Genomic DNA, 24,875 nt, shown 5'->3' with positions numbered 1-24,875 from the left:
GAAGTAAACTTTGAAATAAGTAATTTCAAACTGAAAAACTAAACTGGTTTTAAAAATGCTGTAAACAAAAGTTTTGACTTTGTCTGAAAAAAACCTCAAGACTACCTAATCATTTTGGAGAAACTGGCTCAAATTCACAAAACATTTCTATGTTGCTAAATTTGCATTTTTTGGGGTGGGGGGAGGTTTGGCAGAAAAACCTTGCTCAGCTCCACTCAGTAATCTTTGATTACAACTAATGTGCAGGCTTCTGTGGCTAGGTTCAATTCACCACTGCCTGGGCACCATGTGGGGTTAATACCATTGCAAAGTGGGTGTAAAATGCTGCCATCCTGTTATTGAAAAGAAGCATTTCACACCCATTTTGCAATAGTATAAATGACGGCACAAGGTACAAGTCAGTAGTCTTTTGCCCATATTTCTTCCTTCCCTATGCAAGATCTTATTGGGAATTATTGTCTTACAGGTACTAAGGAAATGAAAAAAGAGGAATCTCTCTCGAATCTCATAGATAGAAAGTATCATCCTTTATTTTATTTTTTTTCCTCCCTCTTCCGCAGAGAGTTGGAGGCATCAGTGAATCCACAGTTGTGGATATTATCCATGCAGTTAATGGTTAGTGTCCTTTTGCATCAGAATAAAATCGTTTTTGGGGGGGATACGGATTGGAAAGATCACACACAATAATGCATTGAAGAAAGACAAAAATGATTGTAATGCTTATGAACTCTATATGATGACTTTTAAAGTCCCTGGAAAAAGTAGTGAAATTGTTTGATTGGTCTGTTAATTATTGGACTGGGCCCAGTATCAAATATTTGTAGAAGATAAGACTTCTCTCTGTGGAGATGAATAATAACCAGACTTACTTTCCTTTAACAATTTGGCACACAATACGTTCTTCATTTTCCACTCTTTGCTTACAAATCAATCTAAAAATCATGCTGAACCTGTTTATCCAGTTTACAAAGGCCTGTGGACAAAATAGGCAATTAAAAATAAGACTCTTGCAAGAGATTCCATAACATTCCCCTATCTAAAAAGTGCAAATGCTACTTTATTAATAAAGAAATCAGAGTGACTCTCCTTCACCCCTGCAGTTCCAGGGTATAGAAATAAAGATGACTTTTTTTCCACCTGAATGCATTGTGAGCGGTGTGTGTGTATGCTGCATGTGACCAGGAAATCTATTTGCCTACAAACTACTGTTTTATATGCAGTCAGAAAATGACTGTTAAGAAACAAAATCATGCAAACATGCACACTCTACCCCCATCCCCTCCCCCACCCAAGTTAAAAAAAAAAAACAACAAACCCACACACCACCATCCAACTTCAGCTGTAGTCCTGCTGGTATTAAGAGTAAACAGTATGTGGTCATTGATCTCCTGTTGGTGGTGTTGCACTCTGGGAAATGCTGGGAATGCCTGGAGACATGGCTGCAGTCAATTGATGAGCTTTTGAAGAAAAATGACAGAAATAAGAAAGAGCGAGCATTCAAATCCAGGAGAGAGAGAGAGATTGTGGATCAAAGCTTTTATTCCTCCCCCGACGAATAACCCATATCTCGTTCTGTGTAGTTTTAAGGAGAGGTAATAGTGAGTGGATCTCCCCCGTTCTTCCTTATTGTGTGTGATTGATTGAGATTGCTGTGTGGCCAAAAAACCCAAAACAAAACCACCCCCGCAGCTGTTTTAAGTAAATGAAAGTAAGATCGGCAGAGAGCGCTGGACCCAGCTAGTGGGCAAGCCTGTGCTGGAGTCTCAGCCCGTGTATGCTCGGTGCTTTACCTAAGGGCGATGATGTAACTTTGTGCAGGACTTCTCGGAGTGCCGGTGGAAAGCAGAGGGGCGTCTTTCCCCCCGCCGTGCGGGAAAGCAGGAACTAAGCGATTAGCATGGACGGTGGGTGAGGATGACTCGGATGAGGACTGTTTTGTTTCAAACCCGCCACATTTTATAGAGTGTGTGACTGTGTTTCAGCTCCAATCCCCCGTCGCCTGTGCCTCTTGCACTCACTGATTTCTCCTCCGCTTTGGAGAGTAGGGAAGGGAACAATAAAAACGCCCCAAACTACTTTCCTTCCCCTTTTTGTAAAATTAGTAGCTTCTAAAAATAGGGGATCCGTCCAGCCAAGGCGCTTGAGGATTAAGAGAGGAAGCTAAAGGAAGAGACCCGAGAGGCTGGCTGCAGTGGTCTCTTCAGACTGTGTGTGTGTTGTGCGTTTGCACCGGTCTGTCAGTTGCATGCATTACAAGCGGTTCCTTTGGACACACAAACACGGGCACCCACACGATAACTCTCGGATGTTTATTCTTAGCAAATAGAGAGAGTGGAGCGGACTCTCCTCCTGGAAGGGGACCAGGTAATCATTTCCCAGGCATCGGCAATCATTTCTGCATTGGGAAGAAGTTAACGGGGGGGGGGGGAATAATCACCCTCCCCGTTTGCATATTTATAGTGCTCCTTTAAGTGGGGGGGGGGCAGATTTGTTTTAATCCTTGCCCGGTGTCAATAATCGGCGTGTTATTTACAATCTAGACACTCAGCTGCAGCAGCAGAGACGAAAGCAAATTCCACTCTCTGTATTTGGCTGGACTGGGAGCGTGGGGGGGACTCTTCAGGAAAGAGGTCAGGGTTTGTTTAGGAAAGATCAGAAGACAGCTGAAGTGAGAGAGGGACTCGCCACTTATTCCCCTCACCCTTTCTCGCCCCCCCCCTCCCGTTTTCCAGGGTGTCTGAGGTGGCTGGAGATTGCACAGAAAGCTTCTCCTCCCCCACTGTTGCCAGTCTCTCTCTCGCTCTCTTTTCCTTTTGTTATTTGCACTCGCATTGTGTTGTTTGTCTCTGAAGCCGCCTCATGACCAGCAAAGGGATTTCACCTCGTCCTTGAGAGAGAGACACAGAGAGAGCGCAAAGGGAAGAGATCAACTCTATACCCACCTCCGGTGCCCTCCCCTCTCCCCCCCAGCCCTGTATCACTTAGCATCCCACGCCAAGAGGAGACATTAAAGAGACCGGGTAGGTGCTCTCACAGAGCCGTTTTAACTTGGCTTGTTGCGGATAGTGGGAAGGGGGCAGATGTCCAGAGCAACAGAGCTTTGCCTCAGGGGCTTGCTCTCCACTCAGCACTTGGTTCCCAGCTTCAGCTGGAGGGGCGAGGAGGGGGGATGTGATTCAGTGCTGGCTGGGGAGGGGGCGAAGGTGCCGGGGCTTAGGAGAAAGGGGCGAGTTTGGCTTTAGAAAGGGGCAACTGCCTTTGGGGAGGGGGTGAAACTAAACGGGCAAAGTCACCCCCCCCTCAGTGAAAGGGGGTAAGTGGTGGGGTGTTCGAGGACGATCCGTCAACACTGGTGGGATGTTTCCAGGGTCTTGCACACCTCCTAAAGTTCAGTGCAACTTGTTACGGCTTCCATCCCCCTTCATTGATTGCATGGGGGTGGGTGGCAGGGAAGGGAACTCTCCTAGAGTGGCAAGAACATTGCTCATCCCTCAGGATTCTGGAGGATCTCGCAGACAGGAAGCTTTACATTGTTTTAATTGCCTCCTCCTTTTTGTGTGTGTGTGAGTGTAAAGTGAAAACTGCAGCGCCGCTTTTAAGGGTTTGTGCCTTGAGAACTCCCCCTTGCACTGGGCTCAAACAACAGGAGGCCGGGAGAGTTAAACTCGTATTGGGTCTGGAAATGTTTGCCTATGCTAGCTGCAGTTTGTAGAGTATCGATCCTCTGGGAGCAAGGCACATTCGCGTGGGAGAGCAGCCTAAAGAGACTGGTTACATATTTCAGTAAGCATGTTCCTTATAGTTTGCAAACCTCATTGCTCCTTAAGAAATTGACTGACTCTGGTAAATGGATTAAATGCTCTTGGTCAGTCATTTCAGCTGCTTTCCTACCAAAAAGAAAACATCAAAGAAAAATATGGTCTGTCAGTCAATGCATGCATATTGTTCTAATGTTCCCCTTCCTCCAAAACTGGAGGTGGGAGTGAACTGAGCCAACTTTTTACAGAAATGTAAGGGACTTTATTTTAACCCAACTGTGATCCTAGAATAACTAGAGCTGTTTATCAAGAAGAACATGATCATTGTTCCCTAGGGACTGCATTCAGTCTCAGCACTGTAGTGTGATCAAGGGCAGAACCAATAGAAATCAGTGGGATTTTGGGTAATAAGTGTGGGAATCTCCAAACAGACTGGGTCTGAGTGATTTGTTTCCCTTCTGCTCATAAATAATGACCTCAGGCATTTAAAAAAAAAAACACAGCAGGCCAGTGAAATAGACACGCGGAAGATTTGTAGGCGTTCAACATTTCAGTAAAAAAAAAAAAATAGAATTCAGCAGGATTATAGGAAGGACGTCTGTGAACTAGTGTTTTTAAAGAGAGTCTGATACCAAGTGCGTGTGTGTGTGTTTGTGTTTTATTAACTCTTGAGAAATTGAAGTTAGAATTGTCCTAAAATTAGGAAAAAGTTTTTCATAAAGATGTATTTTGCTCTCTTTTAAAGAATTCAGCTTTAAGCTTGATTTCAGATAAATTAATGACATTGCATGCCAGTTGTAGACATTTGGAAGAAACTTTCTTGGGTGTTTTTTCCTGATTTATCTATAACTTGCAGTCACCAACCTAGCTAAAAATCAACTGCTAAGATTTAAATCAAATTCTTGTAAATGAGGGATGTTTCTTAGTCTTTTGTTCAGAGTTCCTCTGTAAATTGTTGGTATTTTCTCTCCAGAAACCTACCTCATAAAAATCAGAGTACAATATCTGTTTGTTTGTTTTTTTAAATAGCCCCTAGTCCTTCCCTGTGGTAGAAAATTAATCTTTGTCTAAAAAGTGGATCCATTGTGTAAAATATGTAGTTTACAAATACTTAACTGGGACTATAGGGGAGAGGTCAATGTGTTATTTAGATATAGTAATATCCAAATGTTTGTCTTATAGAACTCTTTTGCTCTTAAAGAGAGAGGCTGACATGAATTTGTTGCATTTTGTGAATGCATAGTATGTATATGTCATATTTTTGAACATGAAAACCTGATAAACACATGGCCATTATGCATGGAAGCCTTGCCTCAGAGCTTTTTGTTGAACTTAAACTGTTTTGGCACAGTGTTACACTATATGGAATATAAGACTTTAAAGCCACAATCATCTTTTGTAAGCAAATTAACATTTGAGAGATGTATTCACTATTTCAGGTTAACTCAGTTCAGTTGTGTGTGCATGTGCGTATAGCTGGTTTAGTCTAATATGAAGTTTTGTAAATGATGGAAGTGAGTATATGCTTTTGGAAAGGAAACTATAAACATATAAATGTCCCCTATATAAATTTGAGTTCATGTTAGGGAAACATAAATCTTAGTGTCATGATCTTATAGCGGTGGGGTAAGAGTTTTAGGTAGCTTAACATTTTTTCAGTCAAATTAATTATTCAGACAGTTTAGTAATAAATGCTGAAATGGGAAGGGATATTTCTGAGATCTGTACATTGAGAAACTATGCTAGTGTTCAATATACATGTATGTATGTATGTATGTATGTATTACATTTTTTATTTTATTTTACTTGCCAGCCTCATTTAGACTGGTTAGTAGCAATATAGTTAAGATGTTGGATGTGTTGTTCACACTGGATAGTTCCTTGACATTCAGGACTGTGGAAAAAGTAATTCTTCAGTTACACATCCTAAAATAATAATATATTTCAAGTAAGTTTATAAGTAGCTTAGCTAAATACCAGTATGTACTGCATAACAAGGAAAAGAGTAGCATTAAGTTTGATTTGGTGCTAGTGACAGTATTATAATGCTGTAGGTATATAGGAACTTTTGTTTCTGCCTTGTTACTCCTACCTACAATGATATAAACTGCTGTGATCTGGATTTTGAGAATGAACCAAAAAAACAGAGCATTCAGTGGAATAAGTTTTCTAAAGTTTAGGGAAAATAAAACCTTGCCAAAACACTGCAGTGGCGCTGTTGTAAGCTGTAATGGTTTTGACCATTCTAAGTAGATTGCTATTATAATAGTATTTTTCCAGTTAGCAGTGAAGTCTCTTTTCCCTACTTTTGCATATGAATAATCCTGTGTTCTTTGAACAGGAAAGGTGATACATCCATTGAAGGCATTGAAAGCTGTGCCTGAAAAAAGATGGGCCCTATCCCATTGGAGTGACCTTTTACAAAATGCAGGTTTTGTTTAACATACTGCAGGTTCTCCTTTTATACCTCAATTTAATCTTTTCATCTGAGAGTTAGTCCTGTGTGGTAATGTTCAGATCCAGATTAAGTTTAGGTGAGGGATTGATTTTTTTGAGGTTGAACCAGAGATGATTTCAGGTTGAATGGTGCTGAAAACTTGCGAGTTGTTAGAGATTTCTGTCCAGAAAAGACTCTTTTTCTGATTGAGATCCATTCAGGGACCAAAATTGTAGGATTGGGAGATTTGAATCCAAGCCTTCCCCTCTCTACCCCTCTGGAAATTTTGGGAGAAATGAGAGAGCTCAGGAGGAGGCCCAGACCAAAATATTAGGTCTGACTATCTCTAATTAGGATATTATTCATCTACATTCATTGACATTGTGTATAGAGTTATATGGTAGAGCCTGCCCAGGGAAGAGGATTAAGACTCTGCACTCCTATACAGGCTGTTAAGGGAGCTTGGATTCTTTAAGTTTCTTACTTTAGTGATGGGCACCTTAGAAGTACTTAAGATTCATTGTAATCCTTATAGCACTTTGGCCTTTGTGTCTCCTGGTTCCTTTACCCTCTTTGTGTGTATGTACACCTCCACCCTGATATAACGCGACCCGATATAACACGAATTCGGATGTAACGCGGTAAAGCAGCACTCTGGGAGGGTGGGGCTGCGCACTCCGGCAGATCAAAGCAAGTTCGATATAATGCGGTTTCACCTATAATGCAGTAAGATTTTTTTGGCTCCCGAGGACAGCATTATATTGGGGTAGAGGTGTATATGGTGTTTTCTCAATATGTAAAATGCAAAGTCTGCACAAGTTCTCCTTATTGCTTACCAAAGCTCACACGCTTTTATTTTTCAGTCTGCGGAAAACATATGCTTCCTGACAGTCTGAGGAGGGTGTTCTTTAATATTTCTGAGAGCTCTACCTTCAGTCTGTTTCAGTCTTTCTGTCTATTTTTTCTTTGGATCTCAAGCATGGACTGAGGCCCATAGGTAACCCACACTGGGCTCTATTAATAGTGGCCATTTTCAGAGGCACAAGGACAATTACTAATCTCCTGCTGGCTTTCCATCCACTTGGGAGGCAAGTGATTGTAAGAATGCCATTTTGCCTGGTGCATCAAATATCTAGCAAATCTTTGCTCACCTAGGTTACAGTTCCTAAACCCAGTAACAACACCAGAAATCGAACTTGAGTGGCCCTGAGCACCACCTCTTACTGTGATGAGTCACACAACCAGCAGCACTTTGTTAGCATTAAATTTGATCCACTGGCCCTCAGCAGAGCTGACAATTTTCAGCTAAAAGACCCTTCAGTGAATTGTCCTTTAATAGAAAGTCTTCCCTCCCTCACCCCTCTGTTGTACTTTTAAATTAAATGAAATCCTTGAGAAGCTGGTGGCAGCTTGGGGTGATCAGAGTTTAAGGACCAGGGTAACCATGTATATTTCAAGGAAATAAACTGTCTGAAAAATATAGGTCAACACTTATTTTTAAAGCAGCACCTACCACCTACAAAACCTCACACAACTACAGAATCATATACAGTGCAAAATCATACATTGCTATTAGGGTCTTTTGATCCTTGGCATGATTGTTGCCAAACTCCTGAGGAAATTGTGTCCTATATTGGTTTGTTCTAAGATGCAGGAAGTTTGGCGCCATAGTTCCCAAACCTGTTGGTGACTGAGTGCCCCTTTGGGAATTTGAGAGTGTTCAGTAGCTCCCAAGAGGCACTCAGCATTTTGCAGGATCAGGCCTCAGTTAAGGGGTAAATTTTAAAACAAAGAATGTGCAGCTAGTCATTTCACTAGGGAGATACTTACATTATTGGGCCCTGAGCAGAAGTAACTGGGGCCTTGACTATATTCGAAGTTGCACCAGTTTAATTTTAAATGTGTTTAAAAACAGATGTAGTTAAACCACTGTAATACACAGTTTGGGCACTCTTAATCTGATCTGCATCTGGTATATCTATGTAGCTTAAAGTGATTCCTCACTGCACAAAGATAAATAGATATGGCAGGTTTAAATTGATTGAGTATCCACACTGTGTTTTGCAACTGTTCATTTAAATCGGATTAAAATCACATCTTTAAATTAAACGAGTGCAACTTTGAATAGGGTTTATGAGGGCAGCCTTTTAAATTGATGTAAGATCTCACCCACTTTCGGACAAACAGCTAATTGATGCAAATATCTGAATGTTTTCAGTTTATGGAAGTCCTATGTTATGCTTTAGTTTTGATATAAACAAAACCTGCAGGAAATAGTTATAATATGTTAGCTAGTTAAATAAATGTTTACTTAGTAAGAATATATGGGTTAAAAAGTTAACTAGATTTTTTTTTTTAAAGCAATACCTGTCCCTGTTTTAGTATCCCCTATCAGTGAATGGAGATATTGTTTCTCTTAGTGGGGGATACAATTTTTAATGAAACAGCAACTTGCTTCTTAGCAGGAGGCCAAGCTTCTTGAAGCAAATTTAAACAGAAAAACTCAGGGATCATTAAAAACCATTGTAAATCAGGCAGTTTCAAGGTGATTTTAAGACATATTCTGATTTCTGTTTATTTTGGGGGAAGATATCTTGTATGTAATGTGTCTAAGCTAACTGTTTATCCCATTTCTTTCTCCTCTTCCCCATTCCCCCCAAACAAGACTTTTCCTTAAATAATTTCAAAAGTACCAGGTTACTACTGGGATCTAAATTTCTTCAGGTGTCATCCCTTCTTTAGGACTTGAAGGATGATTGTTTATTGTTTGATTCTGGGTGTTTTATTCAGGCAAAATTCTCACTAACTTCAGTCTAAAATCCTGATGCTGAGGCCAACATCTTTATGTATTCATATAGCCCTAAATATAATGGCCAAGATTTGCAAAAGGGACTTAGTGATTTTGGTGCCCCACGTTAGACACCTGAGAGGCCTAATTTTCAGAGGGCAGATGCTTGACATTTCCTGAAAATCGGGCTTGTTTAAAGTGTCTCAGGAGGGACACCCACATTCACTAGTTATTTTGAAAATCTTGCCCCCACCCTCTGTATATGGAAGTCAGTCATAGTTTTGCCTGGGTAAGGAGTGCAGGATCAGGTCCTACCAATCAAATAATAAATAGAGGAAAATTCAGGATAATAAAATACTTGAATTCAAGTCACCTATATATGCCACTGCAGCTTAATTGTAACCTGGTATGCAGACTATTTAAGAATCAGAAAAGGATGGTTAATGGCCCTGAAATAGCTAACACATTAATACAATATGTTATTCAAACACATCTGGGAGAAGATCGCTTCTCTGCCTTTTGACTAAGAGAGGTGAAAACATTATCTAGTTTTATGGCAGCTACTGGTGCTTGTTCGAGCTTGGGGCTGGTTTTATATTTGTCACCCATTTAGAAACTGTAGTTAGAGGCAGGATAGTCCTGATTCTGTGGAATGAACATTGATAGAGTCTAGCCTTCCAGGGAGGGAGAGTCTGTATAAGTGAACTATCCTGCAGAAAGTTTGTTGTTGTTGTTGTTGTTAAGATGAGCAAATTGAAGTTTCCAGGTGTCAAACATGGATTATGCATTAGATAGCTACAAATTTAGGATGAGCTTTTTTGTTCTCCGTGCAAACCTGACAGTTTTGGGTTGATGACATCCGTTTCATACTCACTGCTGACATCCGACAAAAACAGAGCTGGAGTGGAGGTACTTGTGACATTCCTATAAACAGAGATGCCTTAGGTGAGTAACATTTTGGATAATATGGAAATTCTGCAATTGTAGGGATTAATCTACCATCTTCAGTCTTGCATAAGTCAGATGACAAACGAGGAAATTTTGTTGGACATATATATACATGTGAATTTAGTGCTTGTGAAAAGCAATGGATAAACAATTCTGGAAACTGAAGGCCTCAATCAGCCTGAAACATGCAGCAACAGTGTGTAATGTGCACTGCTTCATCTCAATTCGATCTGCAGGGAGCAACTCAAGGGATAAGAAGGGAGTTCAGCCCTCTCTACCCATGTGGGCCCTGATCTAGCAAAACACTTGAGTATATGCTTCTGGTTAAGCACATGGTTGTAGGATTGCTTACATGCTTAAAATTAAGCATATGCTTAAGTGATTTGCTGTGTCGGAAACGTCTTCCTTGAATTATCTGGTGATATTGCTAAAAAGGCAACCAGTTTGGTGGTTTTTGTGGTCTGAACTATTTTTCCACCAGGAACTGTAATGAGGTCATCACCTCACTTCACATAGGTCACAGAGAAGCCCTCAGATGATAGAGATGGATGATATGCTTTAAATGAGACAGAGGAAAATAATTTTGCTCCTTCTGATGCAAAAGCGCTCCCTATTGATCATCCTCTATCAGCACAAAAATTCAGCTTTTCAAAGCAACTCCTAGCTGGAAGTATCAAAGTGGGAAAAGTGTTTTTAAATAAAATAAAGGGAAAGTTGAGGGAAATTCTAAATTTAAAAAAGTTGTATTTGGGGAAAATGGCTCAGATTTGGATAAAATGCCATTAATATCAACAGGACTTATATGCAGAATATTCTGCATATGATGTATATAAAATTAGCAATAAGGCTTATTTTAAAGTCCCCTTTGCATAGGGGGCTGAAATGTCTTAAAATCCATGTAGTATTTTTCTTCTGGCTGTGTTTAATTTCAAAATCCTATTCTATTACCAGTCATAGGAGGAAAAATGTTTACTCTTAAAATCATGGACCCTAATACACTGATTTAGATAAGAATATTTTATACGTTTTGCTCATCCAAACAAAGATGACTTAAAACACTTCTGAATTTTTGCTCCCACCATAAATTGATCCAGAATATAGCACATGAGTTGTGCAAAAACTGGTCTAAGGCCCTAATTAGGTGAAGCATTTAGTGTGTGCTTAACTTTAAGAACATGCTTAAGCCTCTCAGTTCAGCAAAACATGTAAGCACATGCTAAAAGTTAAGCTGTTTGCTTAAGCACTTTCCTGAATTAAGGCCTAGAGGTAAAATTTTCAAAAGGGAGTTAAGCACTTCATCATGTTGACTTTCAGGGCCACAAGTGCTTCGTGCTGACACTTGTTTTTTTAAAAAGGAGACTCAGGCTCCTAAGTCACTTCTGCATTTTTGAACATTTGACTTCCAAGTTTTTAAAGCTGTGGTGAATAATAGGAGCGGTAGATTCAGTGAAACTTTCTGATGTGATAATCCGTGATGCATGAGCTCTGAAAGATGGTGTGAGTGGGAGGCTGCAGTGGTTGCAGAAGCCATGTGGAATTTGTGTTGAATTGGGCTCAGAGGAATAACATTGGGGCCGTATTACATAGTTGGCGTTAGAAGAGATTGCAATATAACCAAGAAAACAGAGTGAAACACCCCCTCCCCCACCACACACAAATTAAAAAAAATAAATACTTTTAGGGAAACCAATTTGCTTTATATAATGTTTAAATGTCAGTGTTCATTTAGTAGTACTTGCTGGTCATTTTCCCCTTAGGCCGATACTCTGTCTATAAAAGCAGCAAAGAATCCTGTGGCACCTTATAGACTAACAGACGTTTTGCAGCATGAGCTTTCGTGGGTGAATGCCCACTTATGCGGATGCATTTCAATTTCACGATCTGGCCACCCTCTGATACTCTGTCTATATTATGAGCACGCAGTCATGAAATACCCAAAATGTCCATTGGCTGCAAGACTGGCATTAGGGGCCTAGTTTTGAACCCAGTAAAGTCAACAGGTGCTTTGCTTTTAATTTCAGTGAGTGCATGATCAGAGCCTGTAAAAGTTGAACCCCCAATTTGTCTATGATATGGATCACAGCTCACCTCTGCCTGAGATTTTCAAAGGCACCTGGGGGATTTAGACACCCAATGACTGTTGGAATTCAGTGGGATTTGAGAGAATAACTCTCATAGTCGCTTTGAAAATGCCAGCCTCTGGGTGAAATCAATGGGAGTTTTGCTATTGGCTTCTTTGATTACCATGGAACCAGGATTCCACCCTCTGGTTACAGTTCAAGACCCAGGGTATCCTTTTTATTGACTTCAGTGGGCTTTAGTTTACCCCCTTATACTGTTTCCTGATTAGTTTTATTGTTATACTTTATATGTATCGAGAGAGTGAAAGACCGAGAGAGCTAATGTTTTGGTCCAGCTGACCATGTGTTGCTCTTCTATAGAGCTATACATGTGTTTGTTTTCTTTTATTCAATCAAGTACACACACACACACACACGCACAGAAAAAGGAGCGGAGAAATGAAAGTATTACCTGCAAAATATCTTAACATATGTGGTTATACAGGGGTTTATTTAATCTTCGCTTGAAAGAGATACTATCTCCTTCTCAACATTTGCACAGCAAAGTAATGCATTATTGCGTTTTCATAAATAATTAAAGCAACTTAAAAGAAAGTAGGCCAGCAAAAAAAAAAGTGTTGGTTTCAAATTTGAGAGAAGAAAAAAATATATTTCTAGTTTGCAAATTGATTAAATTTTACTAAATCCCATTGTCCCATCACACTGTGACCAAAGACCAATTTGATACCAACAGAGTTCCATTAAAAAGATTTGGAATGATGAGAGTCTGTGGCATCTGGTTTCCCTCCCCCTCCCCATCCCCCTTCTTGGTAAGAAAGGCAATTGTGACCCTTTATCTATTTTCAAGTGAGAGAGGAACAAATCTCTAGAGCTCTGCTGATTGGGTTTTTAGTATGGTTTTCAGTGTTGTGCTGTAATAAAATGAGTTATTTTAGAACTGTGCATACATTAGTGTTCTGGCACGGCATGATACAATAATGTGTGAAAAAGTATAAGATCACACCTTGGTGAAACTTGCAGATTTCCTGCATAATCTGACAGTGAGCTCTTGTCAGGTTTTGACTGTGTGTAAAGAGGGAATAAAGTTTCCAGAAGCAGAGCACAGAGTTTGGATGTATTTTTATGTCTGTTCAGGGATTTTGGCCCCAATGTACTTGTGAATATGCCTAACTTTAAGCACTTCAGTCCAGATGAAGCAAGTGTTTAAAGTTGGTGAAGTACTTTGCTGAAGTGGAGCCTTTTTTAAATCTTATGTTATGGAAGATGAGCATTAATTTAAATTTTTTGAATTATATAATCAAATGCATAATTTGTAAAATAATAAATTAAATAATTGATAAAATTGCAAAAATAACAATAAAAAACCAAAATGCAATGCATAACACTTTACATTTAATACCACATTGCTTGCTCCAGCGCTCAGTTTGTCTGAGAGAGGGCTGGAGGATTGGACTAAAAAAAAAGGTTCATTATTCAAAAGTGCAGCTCTCTGTGCTTATTCAAGCATGCAATTAAGCATATAGAGATCCCTAAGTATGTATTGATTTACGCCATAGGTCAAACTAGGGTGACCAGATAGCAAGTGTGAAAAATCGGGACACTTTTTTGGGGAGTGGGGGAGAAGGGAATGGCAGAGTATAATTGTGTATCTAAGACAAAACCCCTAATATCAGGATGGTCCCAATAATATCAGGGCATCTGGTCACCCTAGGTCAAACAAAAGTTATGGACTTGATACAGAAATTACTGGGCAAGCTTCTGTGGCCTGTTTTGTGGAGGAGATCTGACTGGTCTTTTCTGGCTGTAAAATCTATTAGTCTTAAGTATTGATGGTCTCCAAATATGTTGTGTTACGATGTTTTAAAACTGAGGCAACTAAGGGATTGGGCAAGTATACAGCTAAACCTGGATCAGTAGATGTTTCAGGTAACTGATCCACGTTTTAGAGGATGCACCATGAAAAAAGTCCCTGTGCTCCATTTACTATGGTTTGCTTTTTGGTTTTGGTTTTTTTTAAAGGGGGGGAGGGGAGAGCAGCAAGTCCCTTTTTGGCCATATTTTGAATCATTGACCCCCTTTTCCAAGCCAATGTGGTGCATGTTGGCATACGTTTTGGGACACTGAAATACGTTTGTTTAACTTTCCTTTAAGTTTTCATGCAAACATCAGACCAGCCTGGTCACTGATTCACTTGTTCCTAAACAATTTTTTGTGCTCAATTCATCCTTACAGGTTGTCAAGGTATTCAGGTGACCTGAGATTGAGGAAACAAGAAGGAAATCAGCAAAAGGCTCAAACTGAGTCTGACTGCAGCATAAATAATGTTTGCAGATTTATGCCTGGGTGCGTAGGAGGTGAAGAAAGGCTTTTTCACCTGCACCATCACATCTGAAAGGCCTGAGCAGCAGAATTGTTCCAGGGGACGATTAACCTGGTTTGTTCAGGTTGTTTAAATCCAGTGACAGCTCAGGTTTTATGAAGCTTGCTGGTAATTCATAATACTATTCTCTGCATCTCTGCTCCGACAGGCCTTGTAATGAAAGCACTCAAATAGGCCCAGTGGATTGGCCATGCCCCAGAGTATTTAAGAGGCTCTGAACCAGAGTCACCATCAGGGAGAATGATGGAAGACTGGGGAACTCCCCTATTCTTTGCTGTTGCCAGGAGTGATTGCATCACAGGAGTTATTCTGTCGGAGGGTTACTCTAAGTCAGGGGTGGGCAAACTTTCTGGCCCGAGGGCCACATTGGGGTTGTGAAACTGTATGGAGGACCGGGTAGGGAAGGCTGTGTTCCCCCCTCCCCCCAAGCAGCCTGGCCCCTGCCCCCATCCAGCCCTCCTACTTCCCACCCCTGACAACCCCGCCCCGGGACCCCACTCCCTATCCAACCCCACCTGCTCCTTGTTCCCTGATGGCCCCCTCCTGGGACCCTCCACCCCAACCACCCCTGGGATCCCACCCCATCCAACCCCGCCTCCTTATCCCCTGACTGCCCCCTCTTGGGACCCCCAGGACCTCACCCCTTAACCAACCCCCCCGCTCACTGTCTCCTGACCGCTGCCCCCCCCCCCCCCAACCTCTGCCCCATCCAACCGCTCCCTGTCCCCTGACTGCTTCTGGGACCTCCTGCCCCTTACCCAACCCCCGTTCCCTGCCCCCTTACCATGCCGCTCAGAGTGGCAGGACAGGCTTATTGGAAAGCCTGGAAGGTGGGCACAAGCCACGCTGACCGCACAGCAGCGTGGCTGCAGGGGAGAGAGGACAGCGGGAGAGGGGCCGGGGGCTAGTCTCTCTGGCTGGGAGCTCAAGGGCTGGGCCGGACGTGGCCCGTGGGCTGTAGTTTGCCCACCTCTGCTCTAAGTGTATTGTTAAACAAAGTTGTGGCCAGTTGGCCAGAATTACAGATGTTTTTTCTGTCCACAGTGGCCCCATGCCACTTGCAATATGGGCTGCAGTGTCTCCAGTGTGCCAGTGACACCCAGGTTAATGAATCTAGCTCTTGTTTCTGGAGATATTTGATAGGATTCAACAGAGTTTGGGGATCAGATGAGGGCTACTTAATTGTGGCTGAGACCAAAAAAGGCAGAGCTGATCTCTATGGGGGGGGGGGAAGGAAAATGGGGAATCAAGGAAGATGTTCTATCAGTTTCTCTGACAGAGTGGATGGTCTGCTGTTGGTGAAGCAGGCTCACGACCTTTGGGAGGGGACTTCTTGTTGTACCCCAGCTTTTGGTGGATGTTCAGGAATCAGCGGCTTCCAAATGTGCTTTCAAACCCACGCACTTGGCTAGAAGATTCTGTTCTATTCTGTATAGGATTTTATTCTAGGCTCACAAGCATAGTATCTGAATGCTTTTCAGCAGTGCATTAAGCAACGTGACTACACATCTGCCACAGGTTGTGGGTTCTCTTATCCTCTCCCTGGAGGGAGAAAAATGTACAATGGATTGGCTTGTTTTAGTACGGGGTGTCTTTTTTTTCTTTTTTTTAAATAAATACACCTGTTGCTATGTGTCTATACTAGTGAAGGCAAGGTTGAGCCCGTTGGGGGGTGCAAAATTTTGGCTACTTCTAAATAGGGTTTTTAATCTAGAGGTGACAAATAAAATTGCTTGCTGCTTTTCCAGCTCTAGTTCTAGCATAGAAAGTCCTAAGTGACTGGGGTCCAACCTACCAGTTCTATCCTTGTGTGATTCTGTGGCAGTTATGATCAGCTGGGGTATTCAAGATAACAGGACTCTGTCTTAAACAAGAGGGGATTACTGACTGGATATTGCTATTCCCTTTGGGAATTTACTTTCCCTTTGGTCTGTCAGACTGATAATGTTCAAGGTGTGATGCAAGGCCTATCTGTATTGCCAGGTTTTGTTGTGTGTGTTTTTTTTGTGGGGGAGGGGTTTGTTGAGTGGGGTTTTAGGATATGTCTGCATTACAGTTGGAGGTACTGTATGATTTGCAGCTTAGGTAGGCATCCTGTGCTAGCTTTAATTTAGCTAATATGGCCAAAAAATAGCAGTGGAGATGCGATGGCACTGGCCCAACGGGGCGGGCTAGGAATAAGGAATGTGAGTATGTGCCCAGGATTCTGGTGAGCTGGTACAGCCCACGTTGAAGTAGAATTAGTAGCAGGGGAGGGAGAGTAAAAGGCAGAGAGAATCAGTCATTTGTTGTCACAGAACCAGTATGTGGTTGTTTGTACAGGTACAAAATGTAAAACAATTAAAGAGAATATTGATTGAATATGCTAAAGGTCTAAATATCTAAGTTCTAGTGGCCTGATTCAAACACCCTCATGTTCATTTAAAAAAACAAACAAACAAACCATCCCCAAACACATGGAACACACTTTAGTGTTGACTGTTTAGTTCTCAGATGATCAAATTCAGAGAAGTTAGAGCATTGTGCAGAAATGCTTTTGTGTTCACTGGTTAATGACTTTCAAGTAGGTGGTGATGGAGACTAGCAAATGACTTTCTTTTTATCGTCATGACCATGAAACAAGAATGGAAATGTCATAGATGCCACTTAAAATGGATCAGCTCTTAAAAGAACTTAGTTCTCGCTAAGGGCTGAATCTTTTCTGGTTTCTCTCTTCCCCTCTACTCTCCCTTTTTAAATAGAAACAAACAAAAAAAGGCTCTAATTCAGGAAAAAAATTCTGTTTCCAGTTTTTGTGGAAGCATTTGAAAGGAAGGAGTTTGTCTAGCAGTTAGAGCATGAGAGATAAAATGAGGATCATAGTAGGGCTGTTGTGAGATTTCCTGCTCTAGAGGGGTGTTGTGAAAATTTATTGTTTGCAAAGTGCTTAGAGATGCTCTGATGAAAGGTGCTGTGTCAATGTAACGTAATTAGTAATAGTTCTAGTAATAATAATTGTGTTCAGAATAATGACATTTGTTTTTCTTGGTGAGTTTTGCTGGGGAATGATGGTTTTTCTACAGGAAATAAATTGGCCTGAAACTATGCGGGACTTTTGATTTCCTAGGATATTTTTTTTCTTTCTTAACTGACAGGGTTTTTTGATATCAGGTACCACTCTTGAAGTCCTGTTGAAGAGCAAATGAAGTGTTTTGATGAAACTTTTTGCAGCAGTGAAGTTAATGGTGACTCATTTAGCCTGTGGCAGATTTAAAAAAAAATCAAATCTACTCCCAGTGAGATGGGTACGCTCCGGCAGACCTTATTTGAGAATGATTTGCTGCACTGCTAACATTGTATATTTCCCTTCCCCCCCGCCCCCAAAAAAGAATCCAGCTTATAATGAAATGTTTATCAAAACCATATAAATATTTCCAAACGGCTGAATTTTGATGGGAAATGCTTGCCGTTTAACATACATATTGCGAAGCAAAACTCTTTATGGATTTGACTGGCCCCTGTTTTTTAAAAAAAAATTAGCCTGGTGACAGCTCCACTTATGACCATGTACGCCAACATCTGGCAAGGCTATGGATATCTGGGAATTCATTGCGTGAAGCCATGGAACAAAGTGTTCTGGTCTGACCCCAGTAAGCAGAGACCAGGACTTGAACTGGAATCTTCAGGAGCAGAAATGTCTTGTGTTTGGAAAATTGGCCTGTTGAGTCATCACGCAGGCACTAAAACAAAACTAATTTTAAGCAGGTCGTAGTTCAGTGATTCCCTCTGGAATCTATTTTTTCCCCCCTTTTAAGTGAAGTCTTATGTTTGAAGTGAAAAAGGTCAAAGTTGATGCACTGTTACAATATTTTGAATGCTTTCCCTTAAGAACAGTCACCCAGGCTAGGATTAGCATGAAGGACTGCTAGGCTGGAACTTCAATGTCTGGGTTAAAAATATTTTAAAACAGTAAATGCAGTCAATACTGAAAGAGTGAGATCCCTGGGAGCCTTCCCATTCAAAGCTCAGGCAGCAACTGCAATGTAATTTAGGACAGTGTATGCTTCATAGCTCTGGAAAATATTGTCTCCTGTTAATGTCACATTGGAAGATGGTGGGATAGTAGTAATTTTAGAAAGGTGTTATTCCTGTTTTGTTTTACCCTGAAAACTTCAGAAAAAATAAAAAGAAACATCAGTTGAAAAAGAAATGTAACTGCAGAAAACTACCAATGAATCCAATTCGGAATAGCCTATAGATACAATATGGGTACAGGAACGTTTTTGTGGGGAAGCAATTGCAAAAGAAATTTAGGAGAGACAGGACAAATCAATTATGTACTGACAAATCAAGTAGGGAAGCTTTCATCTAAGTGCCCATTCAGGAGTTAGATGCTACCTGCAATCCGATGGAATCCCGCTCAGCATTAAACTGCAAAATAACTTTTGAGACAGTGTGGGTGAGATAACATCTTTTATTGGACTGATTTCTGTTGGTGAAAGAGATAAGCTTTCAGGCTTCCCAGTGTATTCAGAGTGTCACAGCTATATATGAAGTGGAACATAGTGTTTAGCATAAGTAGTTAACACACATTTCAAGGGATCATTCAAGATGAAGTAGCCTGTCAACACCTCTCTAGTCATGAGCAGGGGAGGGGGAGGAAAGGAGTGTGTGTGTGTGTGTGTGTGTCGGAGGGGGGCTGGGGTTAGTGAGTTACAGGTTGTTGTAATAAGCCATAAATCCAGTGTCTCTATTCAGTTCATGATTTTTACTGTCTAGCAAAGTTATGAATCTAAGTTCCCAGGCTTGTCTTTTGAAGATGTGCAGGCTTCCTTTGAGGATGTGGACTGAGGGGTCAGATATAGAGAGCGATCGCTTTGTGATAAGTATTCACCTGCAGGTGATGCAGTATTTTTGTCTTTTATAATTTTTCTGCGAGAGTTCATTCAGGAGTGAAGTGATTGCTGAAGCTTAAATTCATATCTCTGCTAGACACTAAAAATCATGGACTGAATAAAGACATTGGATTTATGGCTTATTACAACAAACCCACTAATCCACACACACACACACACACTGTTCCTCCCCCGCGTCCTCAACTTAATAACACCACCTCCCCAAGCAGCGTAAAGTCAAGGTCCATGAGGTAGGTTGCAGTACTTACCTTGACTGTTACTGGCCTCCAGGAGCTGACCCACAATGCCACATCCTGACCATTCTGGTCATTGTTGTGAATTCTGCTGCCCAGGGGCCAGGTGGACAGGAAGCCACCCCTCCACCTTATAACCCTGCACATTTTTGAAATTCCTTTTCCTGTCTACTCAGCTTGGAGAGCACCCCAGTAGCAACTCTCCATTATTGTGTGCAACTGCACAGCTGACCATGCCAGCTCCGTGCTGCGGACGTGCTCCTGCCTGCAGTACACAGGAGGTGTTGAAGCTCCAGGGCCTACTTGGAGAAAATGCTGTGCAGGGACAGCTCCAATCCAGCTGTGGAAAAGTTGACATCTATGAGCAGATTGCTTGGGAGATGGGGCGAGGCTAGGAGCAGGACCAGTGCCATGTGAAAGCCAAGGAGCTGCGGCAGGTGTACCAGAAGGCAAGGGAGGTGAACAATAGATCTGGTGTGGAGCCACAGAGCTGGATGCCACCCTCAGCGGCGACCCCACCTCCATCCCCAAGAGCCCCCTGAATACTTGAGAGGAGTCCAAGTCACAGGCTCTCACCATGAACCGTCAGGAGGAGGATGGGAGACAGATGACTGGGGGATCTAGTGAGCCAGTACATCTTTTTCACTCCACTGCAGTGCAGTGAGCACGGGCGAGCCTGATGTAGGAGAAAGAACCTCTGATAAATAGGCACTTGGCTTTGAAATTACAGGGACGGAACCCCTAAAGCAGCAGGACACATGTTGATTTACTCTTTTTTTTTTACTTGTGCCGGAAGAGGTAGTGAAACAAACAAGAGAGGTAGAGTTGCTATCAGTTTTTAATTCCCCTCTTGAGTTAGGCAAAGGGGGCTATTCAGAACAGTTTGTTTATGTGCATTGGGATGTCCTATGAATCCTCTGTAGAGAACTTGATGAAACTTTCCTGGAGGTATTCCGCAATCCTCTGCCAAAGGTTTTTGGGGACAGCTGCCTTATTTTTTTTTCTGCTGCAGTAGGACATTTTTCCATGCCACTCAGTGATTACTGCAGCAGGCACCATTGCAGTACACAGGTTAGCAGCATATGGACTGCGATGGCATCGGGATACCAGCAGCGGCTGTGCTCTCTCTGCCTCTGTTACCCTCAGGAGTGAGAGATCAGCTAAAATCACCACGGTCTGTGGAAAATAGTGCCAGTATTCACTTCCATTGCTCTGCACACATACATTCACACCTGCGAGCTATCCCTCATTTCCCCAACCCCACCCTCACCCCCAGGCCATACACACCATGGCTGGTGCTGTGACTCTCACCATGCTGTATCAGTCCCAAGGAGAAGTGAAAATGTAGTGTTTACAACTTGTAGAGGTCAAGGAGAGTGAGTTCAGTATCTTAAGTTTTGATTTCTGTTGTGGATACAGTGATGATGGTACCTCTGTGTGTTGTATCTTCAGCTGCTGGTATTTTGGCCTTGAGGGCCTTCCCCCTCTGCACCTGGGGAATGCCTGAGCCAGATAAGAAGGAAAAAGGAGAGGCATGTATGGTGGGTGTCATAGGCTGGGGGAGGCTGTGCCTCCCGAAACAGCCAGGTGTGGCCCCACCCACGCTCCACCCCCAGAACTCCCTCTATGGCTCCCCATGTGGTGGACCTGGCTGGGTCTGTGCAGACCACCCTCCTGGTGCCTGGGGCGGGGGAGGCGGGAACTGGGAGGGTCTAGCCTGGAGCAGGGTGTGGTGGCCACACTGTGTCGGGCGGGGGGGTGCTCCAGGCTCTGGTGGGGGTGGTGGAAGGGGTGGGGCATTGGGCGGAAGTGGTGGGGCTGGGGGCTAGTCTCCCACATCTGGCCGTTCACACACCACCCATGGGACTCAGGGTGACATGTTCCAGGAGATCCTGCAAACCAGTGTTGTTTCAGAGAATGAGCACGGATCACCCTTGCAGACAGCATGGACAAGCATAGAGTGGAGAGAGGAGAAGCTTGTGCTTTTCAGACGTCAAACAGAGATTCTGCAGACTCTGGTGAAACCTGCAGGTTTAACAAGCCCATGCTCACCTCCCTCTGCAGCCCATGGAGAACTCTCTGTTGGGACCTCCCTATACCCCCACCTCAATATTCCACATGGTATTAGAGGTCTGTGCTCTACCCTTACCACTCTATCTGGAGGGACATTAAAAAAAATAACCGCTTCACATCCACTGAGCTGTAAAAGACACGGTTTGGTGTAGGTGAATGTGAAATGGAAATGACTATTCTCTCCACTTCATACTTTTGTTCCTCTTAATTTATTAAGTTTTCTTAAATTCTATTTTTTTTATTTGCCTGGTTACAGAATAAAATTCTGTTTTGGGAACATAATTTATCTTTCTTTACAACATATGCTGGCTGGGGCTGAGCAGTCTTACACCCACCAATTTCCTGTTATTTTATTTTGTTACAGATCCCCTAACATCATTTACAGACAATATTAATAGGTGCATTGACAGTGTTCTATTCCTAGACACACCTCACTCGGTACAAGATTCATACTCCCTTGCAAAAGACCAGGGCCAGTTAGAGCACACTACTTTGGCTCGCTATTAAAATGGTCTTTCAAAGCCTCCCTGAGTCATATAGCTCCATGTTGAGCTCTTCTAATAGCCTCACCTCCATCCCGACGGGAACATCTCCCTTTGCTTCACAGAAATTGTGCAGGATACAGCAGGCAGTTATAACCATTTGGCATTTTTTTTTTTTTACTGAGGTCCAATCTCATGAGTAGACAAATGCCAGTGACCCTTCAAACGACCAAGGGCACATTCAGTTGTCATCCTGCACCTGCTGAGCCTGTAGTTGAAGTGCTCCTTGGTGCTGCTGAGGTGGCTGCTGTACAGGTTCATGAACTATGGGAGTAAGGATGAGGCTGGGTCTCCCAGGATCACTATTGGCATTTCAGCATCGCCAATGGTAATCCACTGGTCAGGAAACATAGTCCCTGCTTGCAGCTTTCTGAACAGTCCTGTGTTCCTAAAGATGCCCGCATCATGTATCTTCCCTGACCAGACCACACTGTTGTCAGTGAAGCACCTTAGGTAATCCACCAGCTCTTGCATTACCATAGAAAAGTAGCCCTTTCTGTTGATGTACTCTGTGGCAAGGTGGTCTGATGCTAAAATAGAGAGATGCATGCTAGCTATTGCCCGACAACAGTTTGGGATCCCATTGTTGCAAAACCATCCACTATGTCCTGCACGCTTACCAAAATTGTCATCCTGCATAGCAGGAGACAATTATTGGCCCTGCACACTTGCACCACAACAGCACCCTCAGAACTGGTGCTCCCGCAGCTGCTCTATGAATCCTGTCGTCAACCTTGAATTGTTATTTTTCTGTGTCCTGCTGGATCAGGATCAGGTGTCTTGTGCTCACAATGCTCATCGTAATAGTGCAGAGCTATGAAGGATACAAGCTTCTGTCACAGATGACGGACAGCAAAGAAGGACAAGTAGGTTTGCAGGGATTTTGAAAAGAGGCATGAAATATTATGGGATGCAGATGAAATTATGGGATGGAGAAGACTGTATAATGGGAAGTTGAGCCCATGCTCAGTTACCCCTGCGTGACTCATTTTGGCCTCATGAGGCACTGTAAAAACTTCCCAAAATACCCTGTGCTGGATGGTGGTGAGTTGCACAGTGGGATAGCTATCCACGGTATGCTACACTCTGAATCGATACAATTGCTCCTGTGAGGACGCACACCACTGACACAAAGGGCGTAGTGTGGACATGCACAAGTGATGGAATAGCTGGGGCAGCTGTATGTTGACATAACTTAGGGTATGTCTGCACTACGGGATTACTCCAATTTTACAGAAATCGATTTTTGGAAACAGATTGTATAAAGTCAAGTGCATGCAGCCACATTAAGCACATTAATTAGATGGTGTGTGTCCATAGTACCAAGCCTAACGTCGACTTCCAGAGCGTTGCACTGTGGGTAGCTATCCCATAATTCGTGCAGTCTCCCCCGCCCATTGGAATTCTGGGTTGAGATCCCAATGCCTGATGGGACAAAAAACATTGTCGCGGGTGGTTCTGGGTACATGTCGTCAGGACCCCTCCCCCTTCCTCCCTCCCTCTGTGAAAGCAATGGCAGACATCTGTTTTGCGCCTTTTTTCCTGGGTTACCTGTTCAGGTGCCATACCAGGGCAAGCATGGAGCCCCCTCAGCTCAACGCAGCAGCCATGAACATTGTAAACACCTCGCGCATGATCGTGCAGTTTTATCCTGAACCAGAACCTGCAAAAGCAGGTGAGGAGGCGGCGGCAGCGCAGCGACGAGAATGATGAGGACATGGACACAGAATTCTCTCAAACTGCAGGCCTCGGCACTTTGGAGATCATGGTGTTAATAGAGTAGGTTCATGCCGTGGAATGCCGATTCTGGGCCCGGGAAACAAGCACAGACTGGTGGGACCGCATAGTGCTGCAGGTGTGGGATGATCCTCAGTGGCTGTGAAACTTTCGTATGCATAGGGCCACTTTCATGGAACTTTGTGACTTGCTTTCCCCTGCCCTGAAGCGCAAAGACACCAAGATGAGAGCAGCCCTCACAGTTGAGAAGCGAGTGGCGATAGCCCTGTGGAAGCTTGCAATGCCAGACAGCTACCGGTCAGTCGGGAATCAATTTGGAGTGGGCAAATCTACTGTGGGGGCTGCTGTGATGCAAGTAGCCAAAGCAATCACTGAGCTGCTGCTACCAAAGGTAATGACTCTGGGACATGTGCAGGTCATATTGGATGGCTTTGCTGCAATGGGGTTCCCTAACTGTGCTGGGGCGATAGCTGGAACCCATATCCCTATCTTGGCACCGGACCACCAGGGCAGCCAGTACATAAACCGCAAGGGGTACTTTTCAATGGTGCTGCAAGCACTGGTGGATCACAAGGGACGTTTCACCAACATCAATGTGGGTTGGCCGGGAAGGGTTCATGACACTCGCGTCTTCAGGAACACTAATCTGTTTAAATGGCTGCAGGAAGGGATTTACTTCCCAGACCAGAAAATAAACGTTGGGGGATGTTGACATGCCTATAGCTATCCTTGAGGACCCAGCCTACCCCTTAATGCCATGGCTCATGAAGCCATACACAGGCAGCCTGGACAGTAGTCAGGAGCTGTTCAACTATAGGTTGAGCAAGTGCAGAATGGTGGCAGAATGTGCATTTGGATGTTTAAAGGGTCGCTGGCGCACTTTACTGACTCGCTCAGACCTCAGCCAAACCAATATCCCCTTTGTTATTGCTGCTTGCTGTGTGCTCCACAATCTCTGTGAGAGTAAGGGGGAGACATTTATGGCGGGGTGGGAGGTTGAGGC

General features: G+C 43.0%; 1 protein-coding gene across 34 annotated transcripts in view; it reads left to right on the top strand.

Moving 5' to 3' along the window:
* Window positions 1–1,670: 1,670 nt before the first annotated feature.
* The window catches only part of SOX5 (SRY-box transcription factor 5), an 862,257-nt gene continuing 839,052 nt past the window's right edge, over window positions 1,671–24,875 (top strand). For 26 of the 34 annotated variants that reach the window (XM_039544008.1, XM_039543959.1, XM_039543779.1 and 23 more), the window contains exon 1: window positions 2,637–3,020. The gene's annotated coding sequence lies outside the window, so the exon portion shown is untranslated. The other 8 variants (XM_039544018.1, XM_039543816.1, XM_039543795.1 and 5 more) reach the window with 5 other exon arrangements.

The sequence above is a fragment of the Mauremys reevesii genome, linkage group 1 (assembly GCF_016161935.1).
Source record: "Mauremys reevesii isolate NIE-2019 linkage group 1, ASM1616193v1, whole genome shotgun sequence".
Classification (NCBI taxonomy): domain Eukaryota; kingdom Metazoa; phylum Chordata; order Testudines; family Geoemydidae; genus Mauremys; species Mauremys reevesii.
This window is presented reverse-complemented; position numbering and strand designations above follow the sequence as displayed.